A 25,842-nucleotide genomic window follows, 5' to 3' on the forward strand; every position below is an offset into this window, starting at 1 on the left:
CAAAAAGGTTAGTAACATTGTTTAAAAAGTACATGTTAAGCTGCAGGCTGGATGTGTGAACTTTCAAACAATTTTAGGGAAGCAACTAAATAACTCTCTAAAGCCAAAAGTCCGCGCACAGTCCTCGTGACGTAATTTTCGTCATCGGGAGTGTCCGCGAATGTACGTGTACAGTGTCCGCTTGCAGCCAGATTTTTAAGTCCAGCGGACAGTACGCAGACAAATGCGCATGCGCAAGGTTGACTGTTAAGCTAGAAGAGTCCACAAGAGTATTAGAGGAACATATCCTTCTCCATCGTTTGGTTGTAGTTGTTCTTGCTTCCTCAGTTTTTCTTCTTTATCCTTCTGAATGGATGTCCCTTAAATGACACGACTCGGTGCTGCTCTCGAACGTCTGGTGGCATATAACAAACCAATTCTACTGCGCATGTTTCGAACGCGTCCATTCGCGTTCATCACTGTGAGGTATACATTCAAAGCTGTGCGGATACAACTGTGCTCGAGATGGAATGGAACGCAAAAAGTGAAGTAGGCCTATACCTGGGCCTTGACCATGAAAATTAACAGCCCCAGTATAATGAACAACAATGTTCTCTGAATGTGGCCAGACTATGAGGACAAAAGGGATAGAAAGGACTAAGCATCATTACAATGTCACCGATGTCAGCAAGCACATTCACTCAATTTTGGACATATCATTCCATCTTTTATCAGCCCAACTCACAACAGAAGGATAAAATGAATTTGCATATTCAATTTCTGAAGGGCTGAGCACGCAAGCATATCAGTGGCTTATTTCTCATTAAAATTACTTTAACTGTCTTGTGCATAATGCATATATACTGTGCATTTGAACAGAATGAATAATGCGGCAACAGAACAAGAAAAATGTACAGTGGGTTCCATAAATCTAATGGAAAATCTGGGATTCAAAATCAAATTTCAACCAGAAAATATTCCAAAAGTTTTGGAATCATCAAAAATGTACCACACACACACACACACACACACACACACACACACACACACACACACACACACACACATTGGGTTTCCATGTTTTATGGGGACTTTCCATGGACATAAAGGTTTTTATACTGTACTAACTTTATATTCTATCCCCTAACCCTACCCCTAAACCTAATGCTCACAGAAAACGTTCTGCATTTTTACATTATCAAAAATCATAATTTAGTATGATTTATAAATTCCTCTGTTTTCCTCATGGAGACCGATAAAATGTCCCCACAACGTCAAAAATTTCAGGTTTTACTATCCATATGAGGAATACTATCCTTAAGGATTCTGCAGTGTTCAAGTCATGAAATAAATGTAATTAATTTGAGCCAAATACTTAGAAAATCAGAATATTAATTGCTGAATTTAACTTTTCCTTCATTATTTGATGCTGATAATGTATTTTGTATTGACACTTTTTGTATTAGCTTAGTAATACAAAGAATAGAAGATGAAATAGAAGAATGTTCACTAGTGGACCCCACTGTATCTTGTAGTACCAAAAGAGACTCCTGCAGTTTAAAGTTTAAACATGCATGCTTAAATGGTCAGGGATTTTCTGACATTACATAATTTTTATACAACAAAAATTGATATGGCATCACAAAAATGTATCCAAGATGGTAGCTCGGTAGCACGCAGCAGCCACTCCGGATCCAAAATGGTGCTATTTTTGTCACTTAGCCCGACTTTTACAGCATATGGACATCGGAGAAAGCGGTGTTCGTGTCTACCATCTCCAGACACTGCTAAAATATAAGATTCATGCAACAACCAAGCTGCATGATGATCTGCAGTAGAAGCTACGTGAACTCTGCTTGCTGCGGAGACCCGGCCTCTTGTCCTCGGCGTCGCCTGATGCCGGTGACCGGGGGAGGGGACGTCGTAAGTGGTGTGCGAGGAAGCGAAAGCACGGCAAGAGAGCGGGGGTCCATGCTAGGCTAAAAACAAACCCTAGCCGGCCGGCTCTCCCGTCTGTCCTACTCTCAAATGTTTGCTCCCTGGACAATAAACTGGACTACATCTTACTCCAGCAGACTACGCAGCGTGAGCTTAGAGACGGCTAAGTCTTTGTTTTCAAAAGTGACAGAGTTCCGGAAGCAGCCATTCAGCTAGACAGGCTCGTTTCGTGCCGACAGAAATGGTGGTGGCGTAGTGGCTAAAGCACAGGGCTGTTAATCAGATGGTCGCTGGTTCTAACCCCACGGCCACCACCATTGTGTCCTTGAGCAAGGCACTTAACTCCAGGTTGCTCTGGGGGGATTGTCCCTGTAATAATTGCACTGTAAGTCGCTTTGGATAAAAGCGTCTGCCAAATGCATAAATGTAAATGTAAATGCAGCTCTGTGTGGTAAGACTGGTAGTGGTGGCTTGTGTGTTTACATCAACACGGAATGGTGCAATAACTCTATGCTAGTCTCTAGTTACTGCTCATTGCTGGTGGAGCTTGTGACTGTTAGATGCAGAACTTTTTATTTACCATGGGAATTCAACACTGAGTTTACATTCCCCCTAATGCTAAGGAAGCGCTCGGGAACTGTATGGGGCTATTAGTGAACTGCAGAACGCTCACCCTGACAGACTGTTTATTGTCACCGGCGATTTCAACCATGCGAATCTCAAGACAGTGCTCCCTAAATTTCATCAGTATGTGGACTTTGCAATGAGAGGGGCGAACATGCTTCATCTTGTTAACACAAACATCCCAGGCGCGTACCGGGCAGAGCCCCACCCCCACCTCGGCTACTCAGACCACATCTCTGTTATGCTTATTCCAGCATACAGACCGCTCATCAGTCGCTCCAGAAGCAGGTGAAAACCTGGCCAGCAGGAGCCATCTCTGCTCTTCAGGACTGTTTCGAGTGTACTGACTGGCACATGTTCAGGGAGGCTGTAACGTATGGTGACTCTACCAACTTGGAGGAATACACAGCATCAGTGATCAGCTACATCAGCAAGTGCATTGATGATGTCACCTTCTCTCTTTTATCTAGGTGGGAGAGGGCCAGATGGAGGGTGGTGGCGATGGCGTCGTCTTTTGAACGGTTGGGACGATACGCAAACTGCAGTGGGTCTAGTGAGGGGGGCAGCTGGGTCTTAATGTGCCTCCAGACGAGCCTCTCGAAGCACTTCATGATGATGGGTATGAGTGCGACGGGACGGTAGTCATTGAGGCAGGACACTGAAGACTTCTTTGGCATGGGGACGATGGTGGTGGCCTTGAAGCACGTTGAAACGACAGAGCTGCTCATAGAATAAGTCAAATAACTTTTTTGTAATAATCAACTGTATTATACATAAAAAATTAAGCTGTTGCAACTGTAACATTTATTGGCAAACGATAAACTGGAAACATGGCCAAATTAATTTCAGATATTGAAAAGAGCTGTCCTTTTAATGGCACATTTTTAAAACATAACGCAAAAACCGAATGCAATCTGCAGGAGTAGATCAGTGGAATAACAATTAGAAAACTCATCTATTGAGGACGACTCCCTTGTGTAAGCATCTGCGCGCCATTTGGCTTGTCGTTAATAGGGTTTCCTCAAGTATAATAGGCATCAATCTGGACCCAGCCATGCTAGATGTTGTCTCATCAACAATATATTTGCCTTATGTCATCCTGCATTATTCAAGTTTATTCAAAAGTAGAACAAACTTGAACCTGTGATAAGTACTGACAACTTCCACAGAGTATTGCAAACATCATCAATATTGCATAACATTATAAGCATAACAGGGACAGATGCTGTCGAAAGCAATATTTAAATATTTAAATATTTCCTAATGTTTATGTATGAGAACATATGACAATATGCCACCATCCAGAGTCCAACAAATTAAATATGCTGATGCGTCCCCTCCAGGCTGCTGATGGGCTGCCTTCAAGGAGGACTGTCAGCCTGGTACAAGCACTTGCAGAGTGACTGGGCTGTGTTTATGTGTAGAAGAGTAAGTGAAAACTTTTCTAAATATTCAGCTGGCAGCTGTGACTCTAGGTATGAAAAGAAAAATCCATACTGAAAAGTTCAAGAGCCATGTCAGCATGATAAATAAATGTAAAAAGGTTACCTCAAAGTCAAACTCTCTCTTTAGCACTATTGTGCTGCATGCTTTTACCCCAAATCAGATTGTATTGACTTAGCTACAGCAAAGGCGTTCTTGTTATAGAGTGAGATTAGAAGTGGTCATTTTTAAAAGTCAATGCAGCACTACGCCTAACAGTCTTTTCACAGAGATATGGTTTAAACTAGATATTAACCTAAAGTTAGTAAAGTAAAAAAACAAAAACACAGATGCAGTCCTTTGAATCTGTATTTTTGTTCCAAGTACAAAAGAGAGCTGTGCCACTCTTATTAGTGTTTAGAGCTGGTGAAAAAAATTACAAATAAAGACGTTCCGATTAATTGCAATCTTCATTTGAACAATCCAGATATTGATTCTTAAATCACAAGAACGACCAGTCAATCGCAACACTGATTGATCTTGTTAACAGGCTAAAAAGAAAGACAAGGAAAAACTAAAATAACAAAAACCTTAAAGATCACTTTTCACTCTCTGTGAGAGTGCTTTAAACGTGCACATGTGCTCTGAGAGTGCTCATGGAGTTGTGGTAATGCAACTACGTGTCTTAATGCTAAAACACACTTCATAATTTGATAAAAGTAACGTATCAATATATCAAACTTAATGTTCAAATGCAGCCTAATAAACCATTCTGTCTAATATGTCATCAGTTTTAATCAAACAACAAGAAAACAAAAAGTAATGCATTAATAATCATACTGTGAAGTCATTATAGTAGGTTAGTTTTGTTACTTTCTGGAATTTCTGAATGTTTACTTGTGTGATTGTATGACTTGATGCTGCTTTTAAACGAGTTAAAAGAACAGTTTTGTTTTTATTTGTATCTTTGTTCTATTGCTTGTAACATGTTACTTTGTTCTTTCTTGATCACTGACTTTCTACTTGTCTTGAATAATTACTTTTTACACACATTAGATCTGTGTCTTTCATATAAAAGCAAAATTGACATAAAATATCAAATAAAACGCAAAAATATACCTAATTTAACTGCAATCAAATCAAATCTAACCAAATTGAGAGCTTGTGGATCAGAAACTAATGGGGAAGTTGATACCTAGACCTCTTTTTTTATATATATATACATCATGTCAAACTGATATTTTGAGGATGGTCATGGATATATTAAAATGTAACAGTATTCATGTTTCGTCCTGTAGAATCAGAACTCAGTTAGGTCTTAGTTTTGTTAAGCAACTGTTTGGGGACCATTTTCTGTCATTTTTAAATGACATCACTCTATACACAAGGGTTTTAAAACAGACTAGAAAAAATATGAATTGTGGTTAAGCTTGATGACTTCAGCGTTGGACTATTACCAGCTATCAGGGGAGAGCAACATCATCTCGACATGTGTGCAGAGAGAGAAAAAAGATTGTGTGTGAGAGAGAGAGAGAGAGAGAGAGAGAGAGAGAGAGAGAGAGAGAGAGAGAGAGAATATAAGGATCTGTTTTCTAAATCCATGCTGCCACCAAGTGGTGTTTAGGAAAGATGAAGTGGCATAACATAACAGTAAAATAAAGTGCAACTGATATCTTATAATATTGATAACAATGGTCCAGATTTCTCAAATTAATTTGCTTTAATTTGAGGTTCATTCATTTGGAATATATAATTCCATATTGCAAAAATGAGTGGGACCTACACAATATTAGGCAGGTGGTTTTAATGTTGTGGCTATATATATATATATATATATATATATATATATATATATATATATATATATATATATATATATATATATATATAAGCAATATCACACTCATCAGCCTTAGGACAGTGCTGATTTAGGGCCATATTGCATGATTGCGAGTGTCATAATGCTTACATACAACATTCAATGAACAAGTATATTTAAAAAAAATTTGGAAAAACTGAGCACTGTCATAAAAAATGCATTTGTGCACAGAAATACATTCTTATGAAACAGATCAGAATCTGCCATTGATGGTTCAAAACAAATGATGTGTCCAAGCCTCTCAAAAACAAAAACAAGGCTTGGGCTGCTTCTAACATGTTATTGGAGAAACAAGGGTGTGTGTCTGTGTGTTGTGTGTGTGTGCGTGTGTGTGTATTTATCACTTTGTGGGGACCAAATGTCTCCATAAGGATAGTAAAACACGAAATTTTTGACCTTGTGGGGACATTTTGTCGGTCCCCATGAGGAAAGCAGCTTATAAATCATACTAAATTATGTTTTTTGAAAATGTAAAAATGCAGAAAGTTTTCTGTGAGGGTTAGGTTTAGGGGTAGGGTTGGGTTTAGGGGATATAATATACAGTTTGTACAGTATAAAAACCATTATGTCTATGGAAAGTCCCCATAAAACATGGAAACACAACATGTGTGTGTGTGTGTGTTTATTATAACTTGTGCTTTGACATCATTGTAACATACAGTCATGCCAATAAAGCAAATGAAATTGAAATTGAGTGAGTGAGTGAGAGAGAGAGAGAGAGAGAGAGAGAGAGAGAGAGAGAGAGAGATTGATCATGTGCAATCACCTGTTGATTATGCTGTAGTCTGTTAGTCAGCTTTCTGAAGTTAATGTCATTTTGGTGAAATTCATCAAATTTTCTCAGTGGAAAAATAGCCATCCAAGCTTGGGTATTCCTACCTATTTTGCGGTTGCGCAAGTATCGTTCACTATAGAAACCACAATCTTCTCCGACATTTTGAACAGTACGTCCTCTCCAATGTGGAAACTCCGGTAAGAGGTAAAAGCCTTAAGATTGTGTCATTAATCAGTATGTTGTGTTGTATCTCAGCTGTGATGAACTGTAATGCTGAAGTTGTTTGTTTAAAGCCGTTTAAAGCTGTGGGGATGGGGGCATGGTCGTGTATCTGTCTGCGGCAGAGAGAGCGATGAGGCTTGTCACCTGGATTTTTATTATCTCTAACACCAGTTTCTTGTTACAGTGATGGTGGAGGGAGACCTGAAAAAGAAGGCATCAGAAAGGCAAAGAGAGACAGCAGAAAGAATTAGCAGCATGTGCGCATCATATTTTAGAGAGAAACCTCAAGACTTGTTTGTGTGTGTTTGGTCACTAAGAGCACTTTTTTGTTAAAGTTTTGTTTGACTCTGAAGGAGTAAATAAAATACTCAAGTTGATAGTTTGCTGCCTCCTGACACCTCCATTTCCCAGAAATCACAAACCTGTCACAAAAGCTATTTACTAGCTATTATGAAGTGGTGTTGAATGTAAACACTGAGTGATGCGGACTCACTTCAGGTCACCAACTGGCTCATATTAAACAAAATTGTATTTTGCCTCCACCTGCTGGCTAAAATATGTAATGACACAAAATTAAATGTAAAGATACAGATAGCTCTTAACACATCTGCACTACTCTTACACTTTAGTTTAGAATGTTATGAAGACCAGCAGAGTGATACAAACAGTGAAGCGTCCAAGTGCTGATTATGTGAGACCATCAGTACTCATGGAATGTCTCTTGTCCAATCAGATTTGAGGGCCAAAACTAACTGGTTAACTGTTGTGTGTGTGTGTGTGTGTGTGTGTGTGTGTGTGTGTGTGTGTGTGTGTGTGTGTGTGTGTGTGTGTGTGTGTGTGTGTGTATATATATATATTTTTTTTTTGTTTGTTTGTTTTTGTTTTTTACAGAGTTAAATCTTTGTTATTGAAAAACTGAGGTATTCAAATAAGCCCATAAGGTTTCTAAACTCTCCTGCATAATATAAAATAATATATATAAAAAATGTGGTGCTAAGATGTCAGTGCAGAATGATTGTTTGTGATAAACTATGACAGCTTTTACACTCTTCTGACCTTTAAAGGAATGTTCTGGGTTAATTACAACTTAATCTTTACAGTAATGCACTTACAATTGAAGTCAATGGAGCAAGGCATTGCACCTGGATAAATGTAACAAGAAACACCAGGATGATTTAGACAACTTCACAGATAAAATCACACATTTATGTACGGAATTATTAAAAACTTCAACAAAAAAAGTACAAACTTCACATTTCTGCTTATAAAAGACTTTCATTGAAAGGGCATTACTTTAAATTAAAACACATCTTTGTTTATAAATAAACCAATAAAAGAAGGATAAGACTAAAGTATTGACAATGTGCCACAGATGTGTCAATAAAGCTTAACTTATTTTGAAACTGGAACAAACCTTCAATATTTATTAAAGATCAATGTCACAAAAAATCAATGCAACATGACAGTGTCGTCAAAAAATCAAACAGAACAACTGAAACCAAACATTTGGATTATCTCTCCTCTCCACTGCCGTTCTGTAAAACAAATGACACCTGAAGTATTGTATGACCACAGAACCATGATCTCTCAGACCTGAACGACATGTTCAAATTCCCATTGGCACCAAAGGAATTACTGTTAATGAGTGTGAAAGATCAAAACCGAGTGAGAGAGGACTAGATGTGATAGAGAAGCAGACAGACAGTAGAGAGGGTCTTGTGTACAGGGATGACCCTGTCCTAAGGGATATTAACTGATGGTGCTGAGTCTAAGTCACTGTTCTCTTATCTGTATCCCCTCAATTCACATACATACCCAGTGATGGTTTCTGTGTATAAATAGGGCATCATCTTTCATGGCACTCAGGGGATGTTATGTGCAAATGAAGTGTAGCTTCATAGAGGAGTCATCTGTCTGCCTGCAGAAATCATTTTAGGTGAACTAATGCCTTAAGCCTACTAAACTGTCTCTATTCTTCTGTAGAGCTGCTAGAGGAGACAGTGATGCCTTGATGAAGCTCCTCTGGAGAAACAGGTCAAGCCGAGTGCCTTGCTCAAGGGTACAACAACAGTGAGCCGAGAGTGGAACACTGACATTAAACCACTTTCTCCAAGTTAAGCTTACATACAAGTTAAGTTACATACATTAACTGTACATACTGATGTAAAGCATTGATCACTGCCAGAACAGGTTGTGCTCTAGGCTACAATAAATTTACTGCCAAAATATACCTACAGAGGCAGCCGATAGCTGAAACGTCATTACTTCACAAATCAAAGTGTCACTTACACCCTAAAAATGCAATGCATTTACTCAGAGCCACTCGAGTGCACATGTGAAAATGCTTCTATTTTGCATTTTTCTGAATATATTGTTTTAATAACAAATAATATTTTCAGCATACAATATATTTAATTGAAAAGTTGAATTGAAAAAAAGAACATGCATTTCAGCATGCATTCGAGCTGGCATCGATGCCAAACGTTTATGTGAAACCAGATGATTCATGTTATCTTGCTAACATGATTTAAGAATGTTTATAAAGAACATCTATGGTACTTGAATGGAAACAAGAAAAGCTGACCCATCATCATGTTAACATGGTCAGTGTCACCAAATTACTAATTGCATTAGTGACTTACAGATTAGAATCTTAACTATGTCTCATTTATTTAAAAGGGGAACTATTATGCTAAATTAACTTTTACATGGTGTTTGTACATAAATGTGAGTCGACAGTGTGAGTACACAACCACCCTACAATGTTTGATTGATCTTGTTTTAGAAACAACACTGCATAAGATTGTACAGAGAATGTATTTTTACTGTACTGGCAGAGTTTTTATAGTCAAAACAATTGAAAAAAATCTACCAGTAATGAAGAAGTAATCCAAAGTATTTAGAATACTGGCCTTGAGTAATCTAATGAAATACGATGATAAGCGATACCATATAGAAAAGGTAAATAAATGAATGAATGGAAATAAAAAACAACAACAACAACACAGATTTGTAGTGTGCCAATATTTAATATACATTTTACACTCCCAAATATTCCTTCTGCAAATAGAATATAATACAATAGAATAGAAGAACATAGCCCTGCAACAGATGGCATGGCCCCAGAGAGACCTCCACTGAACATCATGTCAATCTGAGATTACATTAAGAGACAGAAGCAATTGAGACTGAAGAGGAAGAACTTCAGAAGAATAGAAGAACTGTGAGGAATTCTCCAAGAAGCTTGGTCCATCATATCTGTCAACAACCAAGAAAAACTGTGTCCAGGTGTCCCTATGAGAATTGGTGCTGTTTTTAAGGCAAAGTTGGTCACATCAAATATTGATTTAGCTTTATTTTTTATGTTTAATAGACTTTGGATGATGTTCATTGAAAAATGAAAACTAATTATGGCACTATTTTTTAAGAAATCCTCACCTTGCAACATTTTTCACAAGTGCCTAAAACTTTTGCAAAGTAGGACTACTGTATGTAAAATGCTTTCACATTTCAGCCATTTGCACTAGTAAGGGGCGTGGTTTAGGTGCACAACTGGGCGGGCTTTTGGCGATGAGGTCATTGGAGTAAACAGAAAAGATGGCGACGCCATACACAGGGGATCTAATTCGAGGGACGAATCCGGTTATTTTTGAGAGTTTCGCGAAGCAGTTTACCGATTTACCCGCTGAATTGTTAGAGCATATATTGTGCTTTCCCGTTCTAAACGGTGAGTAAATGATGAGAGAATTATTTTTTTTTGGGTGAACTATTCCTTTAAAGCTGACGCGTGTGATGTTTTCAGTGTTCAAATTCTTTTTCATATCCTAGCTTAATATGCAGAGACAACCATAATTAAACTATTTGTGGGTTGATTTCATCTCATTGTAACACTGTGACTCTGTGATGCTATTAAAACATTCCTCTGTTTTTTTGAGTGGCCCTTCCAGCCCTACGGAGCCCGGGAAGTCACCTGTTGGGAAAAAAAAACAATCCGTGGCGACGGTTTTGCAATCCGTCCGCTCAGTTTATAAACTGTACTCACGAATTCTCAAACTGTTCCCTCGGTTTAACAAATCGTGCTCACGGATTAATAAACCGTACCCACGAGTTCCTAATCCGCGCTCTCAGATTTGTAAACCGTGCCTTCAGTTTTTGCAATCTGTACCCACAAATTCATAAACCGTGCCCACGCTTTCGCAATCCGTTCCCACGGGTTTGTAAACTGTACTCTCATATTTGTGGCTCGCCCTCATTTTCGAAGAACAAGCTTTTAACGTTCGTTGTTAACGAATCTTATTGTATATTGTTTTATATGTGTATTAAGTGTAATAGGCCTACATAAAATTGTCTTAACTGCGTCTGCATGCTTCAAGTGATTCTCAATTGTAGCGGGTATGGGGTGGAATATACGATTTAATATGAATGACGTGCATAAAAATCTTTTGTTTATTTGTGATAATCTTAGCACTTTATTATTATTGTCTCATCTGTATTATGACTGATATTTGACGAATTGCTTTGTTCCTTTTTTGTACGTTTTGGACAAAAGCGTCTTCTAAATATGTAGCCTAAAATGTAGGCTAATAATAATAATAATTATTATTATTATTAGTTTATAACTATAAATGAGTTCACTTAACACAGTAATATGTTTATCATAAAATAATTTATGAATGCTTTATTTTTAAGCAAAAATAAATGTAGGCCTATTTTATCCAAACCCGTAAAGGTTAGGTTATAGCCTATAAAAATAAAGCATTGATAAATTATTTTATGACAAACATATTACTGTATTACTAAGTGAGCTCATTTATAGTTATAAACTCTAATAATAATAATCATTATTAAATTTTAGGCTACATAGGCTATTTAGAAGACGCTTTTGTCCAAAACTTACAAAAAAGGAACAAAGCAATTCGTCATATCAGTCATAATACAGGTTAGACAATAATAATAAAGTGCTAAGATTATCACAAATAAACAAAAGATTTTGATACACGTCATTCATATTAAATCGTATATTCCACCCCATACGCGCTAATTGAGATTTGAGAAATCTTTTTAGAAAATATAGTTTATAAACACCGTACTATATATCCCGCACCGTAACAGATGGCCTGGTTGAATCTGCCGGCACAGACTGGGGAGGAGCCACAAATCCGAGAGTACAGTTTACAAACCCGTGGGAACGGATTGCGAAAGCGTGGGCACGGTTTATGAATTTGTGGGTACAGATTGCAAAAACTGAATGCACGGTTTACAAATCTGAGAGCGCGGATTAGGAACTCGTGGGTACGGTTTATTAATCCGTGAGCACGATTTGTTAAACCGAGGGAACAGTTTGAGAATTCGTGAGTACAGTTTATAAACTGAGCGGATGGATTGCAAAACCGTCGCCACGGATTGTTTTTTTTTCCCCAACAGGTGACTTCCCGGGCCCCGTACAGCCCAAAACAGCAATAATGGCTCAACTCTTTCTTTTCTGGAATCTGTTTTGAAACAGTGATTATTTTTACAATTCCGTTTGGTCATGCTAGCGGTGCAGAAATTACACGCTTAAGCTTGAACTTTTAGGAGACATCACAGATTTAATTGGAAAAACACATTCCTTCCTAATTTATCCTTGTTTCCAGGGGCTGTTTTGGTGGACCAGTATTGCAACCCTCTGACTGATGTCACTCTTGAGAGTATATCTGCCCAGATAGAAGAAATCACAGACAAGGTTAAGAAATATCTGCGAGTAAAAATGCCACACACCCGAGTCTACGAGCCGGCCAAGGTCAGTCAACAAAGAGAAATACAGAAATTAAATTTGCTGAGGTGCGTTAGACAGATTATGACCTCATATGTACAGTATCAGAGACTATTTAGCAGAGATGTGTCACTTCTAAATGAATGGGAGAAATTGGAACGCCCAACTGGATGTAAAAAAGAAAGTCCCGCCTTACAGGTAAAAGAGCCAATCACCTTTTAGATACAGACATTCCTGGCAATCAACTCGAGAACCGGCTGTGCATTAGCTGCATGAGCCAGAAAATTGTGTTTTTAGCGTGATCTTAGGTAAAGACCAATTTCTGATACCAGTGTTGTCAGATTTTAATGCTGATTTGAAATATGGTCTTTGATCGTAATCTTTACCAACCGTTTTGGAGATTTTGGTCTTTCCACATTGTAGTAGATAGGGTAGGATAAGTAGATGGGAGATGCACTTGTGTGCCACTTGTTAGACAAATTGCTGCCCGAGAGATTCTAAAGGTGGCTGCCGAGTGTACTGACTTGCTAAAAAGACTTTGACAGTATTCTCTGTTGTCTAACAAAAGCTCTCAGCTTGATATCAATAAAATAAATGTCTCAAGAGGTCGCTTTAGTTAATTTTCAACATGTTTAATCTACTTTGGACTGCATTGGGCAACCAAAATTGAATTGTTGTTTTACCTTTTGAGAATTTACTCGACCTCATGTTGTTCCAAACCTGACTGACGTTCTTTCTTCTGTGGAACACAAAAGGAAATTATCAGTAGCATGACAGCCTCAGTCACCTTTCACTTTTCATTGTATGGAAAAGAGATGCAATGAATGTGAATTGTGAATGAGGCTCTCCTTCTAGAGACTAGCTTCTCCTGTTGTGTTTCACAAAAGAAATACAGCCAGGATATGGATTTGGAACAACGAGAGGGTGAGTAAACCCTGATGGAATTTTAATTTTGGGGTCAAGTATCCCATTAAAGTTGTAGCTACAGTATGTCGGTTTTACAGATTAATTGGTGCCAGCAGATGCTTTTTGGAATTATAGGCTATCGGCAAAAATCTATGCCAACAGTGGCCTATTTTATTTTTTATTTTTTTGTTTCTCTGTGTTCCTCTGTGGCTGATGCTGAACAATTCTAGACTTCAGATGGCTTGGTTCTACAATGTAACAGTGGCCACTAGTGGTGAAATACAACAATTATTATACAATCTACAGATACAGCTCTATATTTGCTGTATCTAAATCTTTCATCATATATCACAATATTCATCATTATTATTATCCTCACTTCAGTGCATATTTTGTTATTTTTATTAGATAATCACATGTTCTAAATTGAAGCAAGGGTATTCAAAGAAACATGTGACTATTATGGAACATGCCCCTTCATCAAAACTTCATATCTGGCAAATAATAAACCTTATACCTTAAATCTCATCTGGTGAAAAAAAATGTATAACTTGAAATACTCAAACCAGCCCACCTGGCACCAACATCACGCTCCAAATCACTGAGATCACATTTTCCCCATTCTGATGGTTGATGTGAACATTAACTGAAGCTCTTGACCCTTATCTGCATGTTTTTGGTGCCAGATGGGCTGGTTTGAGTATTTGAAGATTTTCACGCATAACAGTCTCTAGAATATACTCCAAATAGTGCCGAAAACAAAAAACATCCAGTGAGACTTGTTGATGAGAGAGGTACACAGAGGGGCCAGACTGTTTCGAAATGACAATGTCTACAGTAACTCAAATAACCGCTCTGTACAATCGTGGTGAGAAGAATATAATCTCAGAATGCTATTCTGAGATGCGGGTTGGCGCTGTTTTGGTGGCACGATGGGGCACAATATTAGACAGGTGGTTTAAATGTTGTGGCTGATCGGTTTGTGTATAGATAGATAGATAGATACTGTATATACACAAAACCCGTCATTTCTTGAATATATACAGTAGGCTATAAAAAGCTAATCTGCAACGTACTTAAACATAGAGCATTTTAACAGAGCAAAGTCTCCATCATTTCAAAATAAGTGTCCATTGTGAGTTTTGGGCTTATTTCAATTTAAAAGTCCCATTTTATTATTGGGTTTTTGGTAAAAAAAAAATAAAGCATCTGAGATTTTATTCATTTTGGACTCTTGTACTGTAGCTTCTAAGTCAGTTCCCATCATAGTAAGGAAAGGCTATGATTTTTATGGAACTGTTTTAAAAAATAATCTGCCAATTAATTAGTAATCGGCATTTCCACTTCCTTAGTTATCATATCTGCATTTTCCACTAACAGTCAAGCTCTGTAGTTGTAACATCCACCCTAAGTCTGTCTTCACCATTTTTTCTAGGTGACTGCTTTGTTCTGGAAGACTTAGAGTTTCAAAGTCAAGTCATTTGTGCTCTCAACGTGGTGCTGTATGACCAGCTTCAGTACAAGGGCAATGAGTGAGACTACTACAATCCACTAAACTCATACATACATCAGGTATGTGAACATAACTGCCGTCTCATATCTGAAATAATCAAGTTAGACATCTATTTCCCCATGGATAATCTCAAACATTCACAAGATCTTTTCCAAAACCTAGTTGCCTACCTAGGTAGCGTTTTAAGGCATCATAGGTGTGCTTCTAGCGCAAAGGTTGTTCCAAATGACGCTGCTTTATAAAATACCTAATTTGTGTCAGATTGTAAGGTGGCATTGCATGTGTTATTGACTGATAAAGCAATGCCAGAATGCACTGAAACAAGCTCGGATGGAGTTAAGTTAAATATTTATTTTAAATATTAGAGGTAGACCGATATATCGGTTTTCCTGATTAATCAATGCCGATAGATGGTTTATGGAACTATTGGTTATCAGCAAAAATCTATGCCGATAGTTGCCAGTGGTTGGTGTTTTATTTTTTTTTATAAATTCAATTGAGGGAACGCAATTATATTAAACAAATATGATAATATTGAAACATGCCCTGTCAGGACATACATTGTGTCTCAAAATTCTTCTAAATCTTGAGAATAATAATTAAAAACCTCTTCTGGTGAAACATATACAATATCTTTCATCTTGTGAATAAATAGGAATTTTGTTCATTTTGAACTCTACTTTGCACTACATAGTAAGGAAAGACTACGTTTTTGACATTTTATATATTGATTTAAAAAACTATCGGCTGATTAATCTGTTATCTGCCTTTTCCACCTCCTTACACCGAGTTTACACTACACGATTTTAGGCCCGATTTTCACTCGCCGGAAGTTTTGTGGAGATCACAAAAGCCGGAAATCATAGGCTAGCTCCCGTGAGAAACGAACACAATGTGTGAATTATCAAAGACGTGATCTGAGAGAATCGGTGACACATCGCCGATATCAGTGAGATATCTAGAATGTTAAATATCTGGACATCTGCGATTCCAAATAGCGCAATGTGAAATATGTTTTGACTGAATACAACAGCAGCGTTGATCTACAGCGAAGAGAAAGCAAGAATCGGGACACGGGAAGTTTCAGTGGGAGGAGTCCTGATGTACCTGCAACAGAACATCAAATAGCATGTCTGCGGTATCAAGAAAGTCTCATTGGACGGATGAAATGGTGGAAAAATTTGTGGAACATTGGCAGGAGCACGAGCACCTATTTGATGGTTCCTCTGAACTGTGCCACAACCGGGTGGAGAAAGAGAAGAGTGGGAGAGAAATTGCCAATTCTCTTGGACAGTCAGGTAAGCAAATAGGTAGATTTTTCTGAAGGAGGTACTTTTTCATATTGTAACCAATAAAATATATGATTAAAAACATACACATCATATTCTGAAATTCATAACATATGATCATGCATTTGTTTTCCTATCTCGTATCACTTCTCGCATGTACTCTTTTGGGAAACGTAATTTGGAGTCCAGACAGAGTCGTGGGATTCATCACTAGTGAAATGTTTTGTTATGTGTTCACACCTGTCGCCGATTTCTCGTGAAATTTGAAAACCCTACGACTTCCATGACAAGACAGACAGTTGTGTAATATGAACGGTACCATGATCCGACGTCTTTGAAAGTTGTGTAGTGTGTAGGAGGCATTAGTTCTCATATTGGCAAAGTCCATTATCGACTTTGACCAATAATAAATATATTTCATCCATTACTGCTTTAGAGGCCTTTCAGATCGAATGTGTTTTTATGCTTAGAAAAGCTTATAGTAGCACAAAGGATGGTCTTTATTAGGGTCAGAGATTAACCTTTTCATTAAGGGGCAATATTTTACCCCTGTATTTGATTTTCAGAGGCATTTTATACCTTTTATTGTGCATTTTTCCCTAACCAAATAAAAATGAAAAGGTTTTATCCTTTTATGTCAAATACTGAAATGTAATCAGTTATTGATTAACACAAATGTGAATAACTATATTGAGAATTTATAAACTCTTACCCATAAAATGTAAACAACATCATCAAACTGTATACAATAATGTATATGTATAATGTACAATAAAGTAATTCATTATGGGGCATTTTTTTGCTCCTTGAATTTCAGGGGCATTTTTGTCACTTTCAGTGGCATTTTTGCCCCTTAATTCCTGTCCCTGGTCTCAAGACATGTTTTTAAAATATGAAGATCTTTAAACTTGGCACACATCATCAAAGACATCTGTCTAATGTATGTTTACATAAAAAAAAAGCTGTTAAAAACGCAGCAGACTGGCGCAAAAACACTGTGAACGGCCCCTTAAAATGTACTACATTTTGGAACAGAGCAGCAATCTATTTGTGCTGGAGGTATAAAAAAGAAAAAAAAAAGTACAATGTGTGCATTAAATTATTGTATTGCATTCATTTAAAGAACATAATGAGATCTATAGCACCCCCTTCTGGTTAGGTGCTGCTCCGTCGGACAGGCATTCCCATCAGCCTCTCAGTGCTCTACCTGACTCTAGCCAGGAAGTTAAGAGTCCCACTGGAGCCTGTCAACTTCCCAAACCACTTCCTGCTCCGCTGGTGCCAAAACCAAAAGAGGTGGGCGTTTCCCACATTCCAGTTATTATCTGTTACTATGCAATTATATAGCATGCTTGAACTTCACAGAGCAAAATTTTAACTTTGTATTGAAGCACTTCTCAATGTATTCCTCATTTGTAGGTGGCTTTTGAATAAAGAGTCTGATAAATCAATAAATGTAAATGCAAACAGAATTCAGTGGCAGAAGAAATGTATTACTTTTAGTATTTCTGTCGTTAATAATATTTAACTTGGATTTGAGTCAGCTGATATCATTTGTTGTAATATGTGAATATGTTCTCTGTTTTATTTACTTGTTCAAGTATTACAAATATAATGACAGTATTGGTCCATCATGACTAATGTGAGCTTGTTTCACCGAAGTGGTGACATCTACGACTATATATACATTGATGCATTTGGAAATGGCAAGCAGCTGGCTGCTAAAGAGTGCGAGTATCTGATCAGACACCAGGTGACAGCAGATTACTACAGCGCTATAAGCACCAGCGAGCTGCTACTGCGAATGGTGGGGAACCTGCTTAACATCGGAAAGAGAGGGTAAGAATTGTGCTTGGATTTCTTCTTTTAATTATTATCATCCAATTTGCTATTTTCCATACAATGAAAGTGCTTTGATATTCTTATTGTTGTCTGCTTTTGCTGATTAATTTTTTTTTTTTTTATTTTAGACACGTGTGGGTAATTTATAATCAAAACTATCTTTTATGTGCATTTACATTTTCACACTCTCAGTTTTGCTGATAATAGGTTTTAAAAACTTCAGTGCTATTGTATGCTGCATGTATACTCGTTAGTAAACACGTTGGGGAATTCTGTCATTGCAGATAGTGTTTTACATAAATTAAATTGGTTTTCTCAGCTGCCAGCTAAACTTGTGAAGTTGTCAATGTTGTGTTTGATACACGATGTGTTTGCATTTGTATTTTGTCAAGGGAAGGGAATGAGAAATCTTATCAGCTCCTGCGGGACTCTCTGGATCTCTACCTCATGATTAACCCTGATAACGTGCAGTATCTTCTGCTGCAGGCTCGTCTCTACTTCCACCTCGGAATCTGGCCAGAGAAAGTAAGTCCAGTCTCAAAGATGTTAGTAATAGTTCTCTTGAGAAATCTTGTTTGCTTGAGGGTAGTTCAAAACACGTAAACCGTTTCAAGCCATTTTACAGTGGTTAGCGCGTGTTTTTACATACATCTCATCACAAACATCAGTTTTGCATGTCTTGATGTTTTTTTAACCAAAGAGGCCCATAAAGAAAGTGCAAATTTGATGTTTGAGGTGATAATTTGAGGTAATGTGGCATAGTTGTTAAAAAGACAAGTTTGGTTTGAGCCCTGCAAAGAGTGATCCATGAGCCATCACCATTGTGCCCTTAAAGGAATAGTTCACCCAAAACTGAAAATGATCTCCTCATTTACTCACCCTCATGCTATCTCTTTCTACAATCCAAGTGAATGGTGGCCAAAACTTTGAAACTCCAAAAAGCACATAAAGACAGTATAAAAGAATTCCATACGAATCCACTTGTTAAATCCATGTCTTCTGAAGTGATCCAATTGTTTTTGGGTGAGAACAGATCAAAATGTTGATTACTGAACATCTCACCGTTGCAGTCTCTTGGCAGTACCATGATTTGACGTTCAACCACTGGAGTCGTATTGATTACTTTTATGCTGCCTTATTATGTATTTTGGAGCTTCAAAGTTTTGGTCACCTTTCATTTACATTGTATGAACCTTCTAGGGCTGCCCCCGACCAAAGATTTCCCTAGTCGACTAATAGGCGTTAATTTAAGCCATTAATCGACTAGTCGCATGTTAATGATATTAATTTAATTACTTATATATATATATATATATATATATTGGGTGGCATCAGAAAATGGTTTGAGTTCCAGGGCTGAGAAAAATGTCATAAGTAACATTGCTAACACTGTTCTACATTACAGAGAGATACTAAACCGTAATAATGAGCCTTTAAAATATACATTTTACAAGCGCACGAATGGAGCAAGCCACAGTGACACCGGCAAAAGCGTTAATGATTCGGAATTTGTCGGAAAAACCGGAGACTGTCTGAACATTTTGTTAATATATAGAGAGAAATGCACATTAGGGTTGTGCCGACAGACGATGATCTCAGGGATTGACTATGGTCAGAGTGATCGGCAATATTATTTTGATCGCAAGATTATTATTAGGCTATTATTATTATCATCAAATTAATATTACAAATAATTTGCCCGTAGACACACAGACACTTGCTTGAAGAAACACACTTTATTATATTAAGAACAGATAAAAGAAATGCACATGTATGTTTGTTCGAAGGCGTGCAGTCTCGTGGAACACGCGCATGTAAATGGTTTTCACTCTTTCTGGTTCTGACCTCCACAATTCTGGTTCATTTTTGGGAGCAATTCCCAAATGCCTAAAGGTACCTTGTTCATTTGTACAAACAATATTATGCAAGTATAAACACCATAGGACCACGCAGCCATCATACATCTCAGGAAGGAGACTCATTCTATCTCCAAGGGATGAACGTAGTTTGGTGCGAAAAGTACAAATCAATCCCAGAACACAACAGCAAAGGACCTTGTGAAGATGCTGGAGGAAACAGGTAGACAAGTATCTATATCCACAGTAAAACAAGTCCTATATCGACATAACCTGAAAGGCTGCTCAGCAAGGAAGAAGCCACCGCCATAAAAAAGCCAGACTACAGTTTGCAAGTGCACAAAGATTTTCTTTGGGGACAAAGAACTTGGTCTGATGAAACAAAAATGTAACTGTTTGGAGATTATGACCATCGTTATGTTTGGAGGAAAAAGGGTGAGGCTTGCAAGCCGAAGAACACCAGCATGGTGCTGCAGGACTGGTGCACTTCACAAAATAGATGGCATCATGAAGAAGGAAAATGATGTGGATATATTGAAGCAACATATCAAGACATCAGCCAGGAAGTTAAAGCTCGTTCTCAAATGGGTTTTCCAAATGGACAGTGACCCCAAGCATACCTCCAAAGTTGTGGCAAAATGGCTTAAGGACAAAAAAGTCAAGATATTGCAATCCGATGAAATGAAAAAGCATATGCAAGCAAGGAGGCCTACAAACCTGACTCAGTAACACCTGTTCTGTCTGGAGGAATTGGCCAAAATTCCAGCAACTTATTGTGAGAAACTTGTGAAAGGCTTCCAAAAATGTTTGACCCAAGTTAAACAATTTAAAGGCAATGCTACCAAATACTAACAAAGTGTATATAAACTTCTGACCCACTGGGAATGTGATGAAAGATATAAAAGCTGAAATAAATAATTCTCTCTTCTTTTATACTGACATTTTACATTCTTAAAATAAAGCAGTGATCCTAACTGACCTAAGACAGGGAATGTTTTCTACGATTAAATGTCAGGAATTGTGAAAAACTGAGTTTAAATGTATTTGGCTAAGGTGTATGTAAACTTCTGACTCCAACTGTATATATACGCTGTATGTGCTGGGGGGCACGTTTTCGTATAATCAAATTATAATTTTTTTGCATACCCTCGCTTCAATTCAGAATACTTGCTAATCTTATCCAAATAACAAAATAAGCATTCAAGTGAGGATAAAAATGAAAGAATGTTTCTGTAGAACCATTACTGTGGAACATGGAGGAGTAAAACATTTTTGAAGAAAACTGAAAATTGCAAAATGCAACTATTGGCACAGAATAATTGGTAAAACTGATACCTCTAAAAATACCTCTAATTAACAATGCTGAACTAATACATTTGCAGTGCTTGATACAAGTCATATGCTAAGACCTTTCAAATACGGTTAAAACACAAAATGCTAACTGTATGTTCTGTTATAATCAAGGCTGAAAATATCTCTTTATAAATATCAGGTTTTGGATATTCTGCAGCATATTGAGGCTTTGGACCCATCTCAGCACAGTGCTGTGAGGTATCTGGTCCAGCACACACTAGAACACATCCAGCATAAGAGGCATGCTGTAGAACCAGAGGTGAAGAGATGCAACGCTCCTGATCACAGAGACGTGCAGTACTCCTTGGGCCTTGTCATGAAACACAAAAGGTGCATTCATGTTTGTTTGTGTGTGATATGAAACTCATGAACCATATTGAACATGGTTTAATAAAATGTCAAGTCATTTGTCACAGTAGATTAACAAAGAATTGCCAGTTTACTGAGAAATTTGATAGTAGCAAGGGGAACACAAACTTCTCTTTTGAGAATTACTCCGTTTGTTATTCACTTGATTAATATGATTGTGTCCTGCAAATAAAAAGCAAAGAAAAAAGTATGGTGCATTTTATAGGTAATAATTAAATAACATTTTACCAAGGTTCAGTTTATTTGTATACCTCTGTTCCCATCATTTTGAGTCCATTTGACCCAGAAAGACATTTTCAGTTTTTCACAAGCAATCTAATAATATAATGATTTTGTTTCAAATCGTTGCAAAGATATAATCATTTAATGTTGATTGATTTCCTGTTTTGCATTATTGCATAAAACTCAAAATGGTTTTCTTTTGCCATACAACCCACCAATTGAGCAAGCAAAAGGCAACAGTAGCAAAGAAGAACTCCCAAAGGGGCTGTTCACACAGAACATGCTTTTGCATCCATCTTCACGGTTGTCTTTGACCATTGCCCTACACCTTGCAGCTTTTTCAGTGTCTGAGCTTTATAAGATGCTATGTCAGTTTAAAAGATATTGGGTGTCTCGGGACACCTGTATTCTGATCCATTTGTTGCAATGCGCTTGTAGCTTTATTTAAAGCAAGAATGTGTTCTGTCTGTTGTCTCTGTAAGATGTCTAAATAGATGATGAAGAAACGTACAGGTTAGAGTAATAAAGTATGAGAACTGCTCATTTACATTAGGTATATTTTGTTGCAAGAATTCTCAAACTGTCTATTTTTCTCGTAGGTCAGGCTATAACTGTGTTATCTACGGATGGGACCCAAAATGCACGATGAGTCAGAAGTGGATTAACACTATGAGGGTCCATCAGCTGTCTAAGGGGACGATCAGCCCTTCTACAACGTCCTAGTGCAGGATGGGACCTGTCGATACGCTGCACAGGGTGAGTTCTCTCAGTCCTTTTCTTTTTATTTCTTAGTGATCAAACTGATCTGTGGATCTGGGCTGATAGGTCTGTGCGATAAAGACATATCTAGGCCACAACCAGCCCAAAAACAAGTCCATATTATGCGTTTTCATTTGTAGGTCTACTACAATGTATTTTACATTTACATTTATGCATTTGGCAGACGCTTTTATCCAAAGCGACTTACAGAGCCCTTATTACAGGGACAATCCTCCCGGAACAACCTTGAGTTAAGTGCCTTGCTCAAGGACACAATGGTGGTGGCTGTGGGGATCGAACCAGCAACCTTCTGATTACCAGCTATGTGCTTTAGCCCCCTACGCCACCACCACTCCTATGTATGTATGTAGTGTAAGTAGCAGCATTAGGCTGCTGTCACACTAGCCTTTGAGCATGCAAAATTATTTTGGAGACTACATCAGACAAAAAAACATAATTGTAATCCTGCAACAGTAAAAACAAAATATGTATTCTTTGTATTGAGCTAAGAGGACAGTGTGTGACTGTGATGTTTCGATCCTCTATTGGTCACACGTCTTTTCGTCATCCAATATCGCAGGTCAAAGTTAGTGCAAATAGTGTTGTATACTATTTGCACTCCTAATTGAATACTAGCATACAGTATAGGGGCATCACTGTATTATGTTTATTTAGAGAACCACAGACACACTACACCAACCTCTAATCCTAACCTTCCCTTAAAATGTACAATTAACCATGGTTTTACTACAATTACCATAGTGTCACCATGGTATTATGTAGAAAAACCATAGTAACCACGATATTAAACATGGTCACTATATTAACACCATATTACTGCAATAACACCATGGTTAATTGCATTAAAACTATGGCTTCTGCCAAAAACATGGTTACTACAGTATTACTATAGTAAAACCATGGTTCATTTTACCTGGATCAAACCTTTCTCTCAACTTCCGACCTTAGCCGTGACCAAATCACTGAGAGGAAATCAACCTTTATGTAAATTTGTATTTATTATTAAAGGAAATATTAAAAGTGGAGACAGGAAACAAGATGCGATATCCATATGATAAAAGCACATCCATACCGTTGTTACTCCCACACACTATTTTAGCAACACTAATGGTGCAGTTACAACTAGTACAAATAGTCACTCTGTTATAAAATGTCAAGTTCACAAAAAAGATTTACAAAGTAACAAAATGCAATACATTACAGGACATGCTTACGGGGTTGCTTGAATAATATAAATCCATACCTTGCAATGTTGCAAGGCCTATTGTGTGTTGTTCCTTTGTTTCTGCTGAAATACGATTTCACATGTAAATTCACTGTGTTGCAATCATAACTGCAGTCTTTCCATAAAAAGTAGTGTCCATCTTACTTGTTTTGACTTGCAAATGATTGGCTGTCGGTTGGTCAGAAAAATCGATTTAAATCAAATTTATCAATATGTCAAACTGCGGAAACAAAAAATTAATCGTTAAAAAGTTGCCTGATTCCACGAGGAAACCGTGAACTTGGCAACCATACAGTGCCTAGTGGTATTTAGGGAATAATGAAAGCAATCTTGATTCATTTTGTTATGCTAACGTCATCCTTTTCCAATGTGGTTATGGAAAGTGTTTTCAAATGAAGGAAAACTGCATTCTAGTGTGAAAGCGAGGTGTAAATGTTGCACGGATATGGCCTTAAATGCCAAAGTGTACTTCAGATGTCCACATTGCTGATCGGAATGTCCACATACTGTGCTGAGAAAATTTACATCATGCATACTAACCAGACTGTACATTTTCTCAAGATGTGGACAGTCCTCGTATGTGTGCATTGTTAGCGCATGCACCTACTGTTGACTGTTCTAAAAGACTTTCACATAGCAGTCGTAGTGCGCATGCCATGAACACGTTCGTATTAGCTTATGGTCAAAAGAGTATACTTTGAAAGGCTATGCGGTCCACCGGTCACGATCCGATCTGGTTTACCCTGGCATTAAGGTATAATCTTTTGGCTGCAAGCAAATATAAACGCGATTGTCACTTGTGCATTACGACTGCTTTATGATACTTTTTAGGTCAGTCAACGGCAGGCGCATTCGACAACGATGAGCACAGATGAGGACTGTGTTCAATTTCATCAGCATCAGTAAATATTTTCTTGGAGGTGCAAATGGACCTGTTGTTAATTGAGTAATTCTTTTTATTTCATTATTATAATGGTCACAAAACTCATTCTCTTTCTATTTGCAGAGAATCTGGAACCTCACTCTACCCCGCTGGAAATTGCTCACCCTGAGGTCGGCCGCTACTTCACCGAGTTCTCTGACACGCATTACGTCGCTAATGAGGAGCTTCAAACGTGTTACCCGGAGGACATGTGGAAGACCAGTAAGACTGTAGAAGAGCTTTACCACAGTCTCAACCCCAAACCAGGGCAACCACCGGAGCCCACTGCCAATTTCCAGGATCACGATTGATTAGATCCATAGAATAGAACACCACGACCCTTTCCCTCTCCCTTCCCATCAAAAATGCTTATAGTCACAAGTTACATAGGCACTTGCTCATGAACTGTTAAAGGAAGTTGTTGAAGACAACTGATATGGGACCAGTTCTGATAGTTATAATTCAGCTGGAAAAACTGATCTAGTAAAGGCAAAGGCTAGATCAATTTTTATCCTTATAACAACTGATGACAAGTGAATGATGACAGTTTTAATTTATGGATGAACCTTTCCTTTAAAGTATATTCATTTGTACAACATCTTGGTCCAAGATCAGATTCAACAGCAACTTTGACCCAGAGCTGTAACAATGTGATGAAATAACAGTATTTGTGTGGATATTTGCAAAATGTACTTATAATAATATGTATAAATTAAAATATATAATAGAATTTACATTAAAGTGGATCTGTATACAGTAAGTGGCGATCAACTTCAGGTCTGTTTGCCACAAAAAAGAAAAATCATTCATTCTATAGTCTTACATTTCTCTTTAAAGTAATGCACTTACTCATGTCATCCTTTAATAGTTCAAAAACGTACTTGACATGACGAGAAAATATATTGAAACTGTCACTTTAAATAATTTTGTAATGTTTATTTCCAAGTTTTACAAAAAAAAAAGAAGGTCTCAAG

The 25,842-nt window shown here is 37.6% G+C and overlaps 2 pseudogenes; one reads left to right on the forward strand and one right to left on the reverse strand.

Annotated features, from left to right (window-relative positions):
- Window positions 1-5,446, reverse strand: part of LOC127637092 (merlin-like) — a 37,997-nt pseudogene extending 32,551 nt beyond the window's left edge.
- Window positions 5,447-10,436: 4,990 nt separating this feature from the next.
- Window positions 10,437-25,191, forward strand: LOC127637102 (F-box only protein 21-like; annotated as a pseudogene).
- Window positions 25,192-25,842: the final 651 nt, after the last annotated feature.

Source organism: Xyrauchen texanus, chromosome 4, assembly GCF_025860055.1.
Source record: "Xyrauchen texanus isolate HMW12.3.18 chromosome 4, RBS_HiC_50CHRs, whole genome shotgun sequence".
NCBI lineage: Eukaryota > Metazoa > Chordata > Actinopteri > Cypriniformes > Catostomidae > Xyrauchen > Xyrauchen texanus.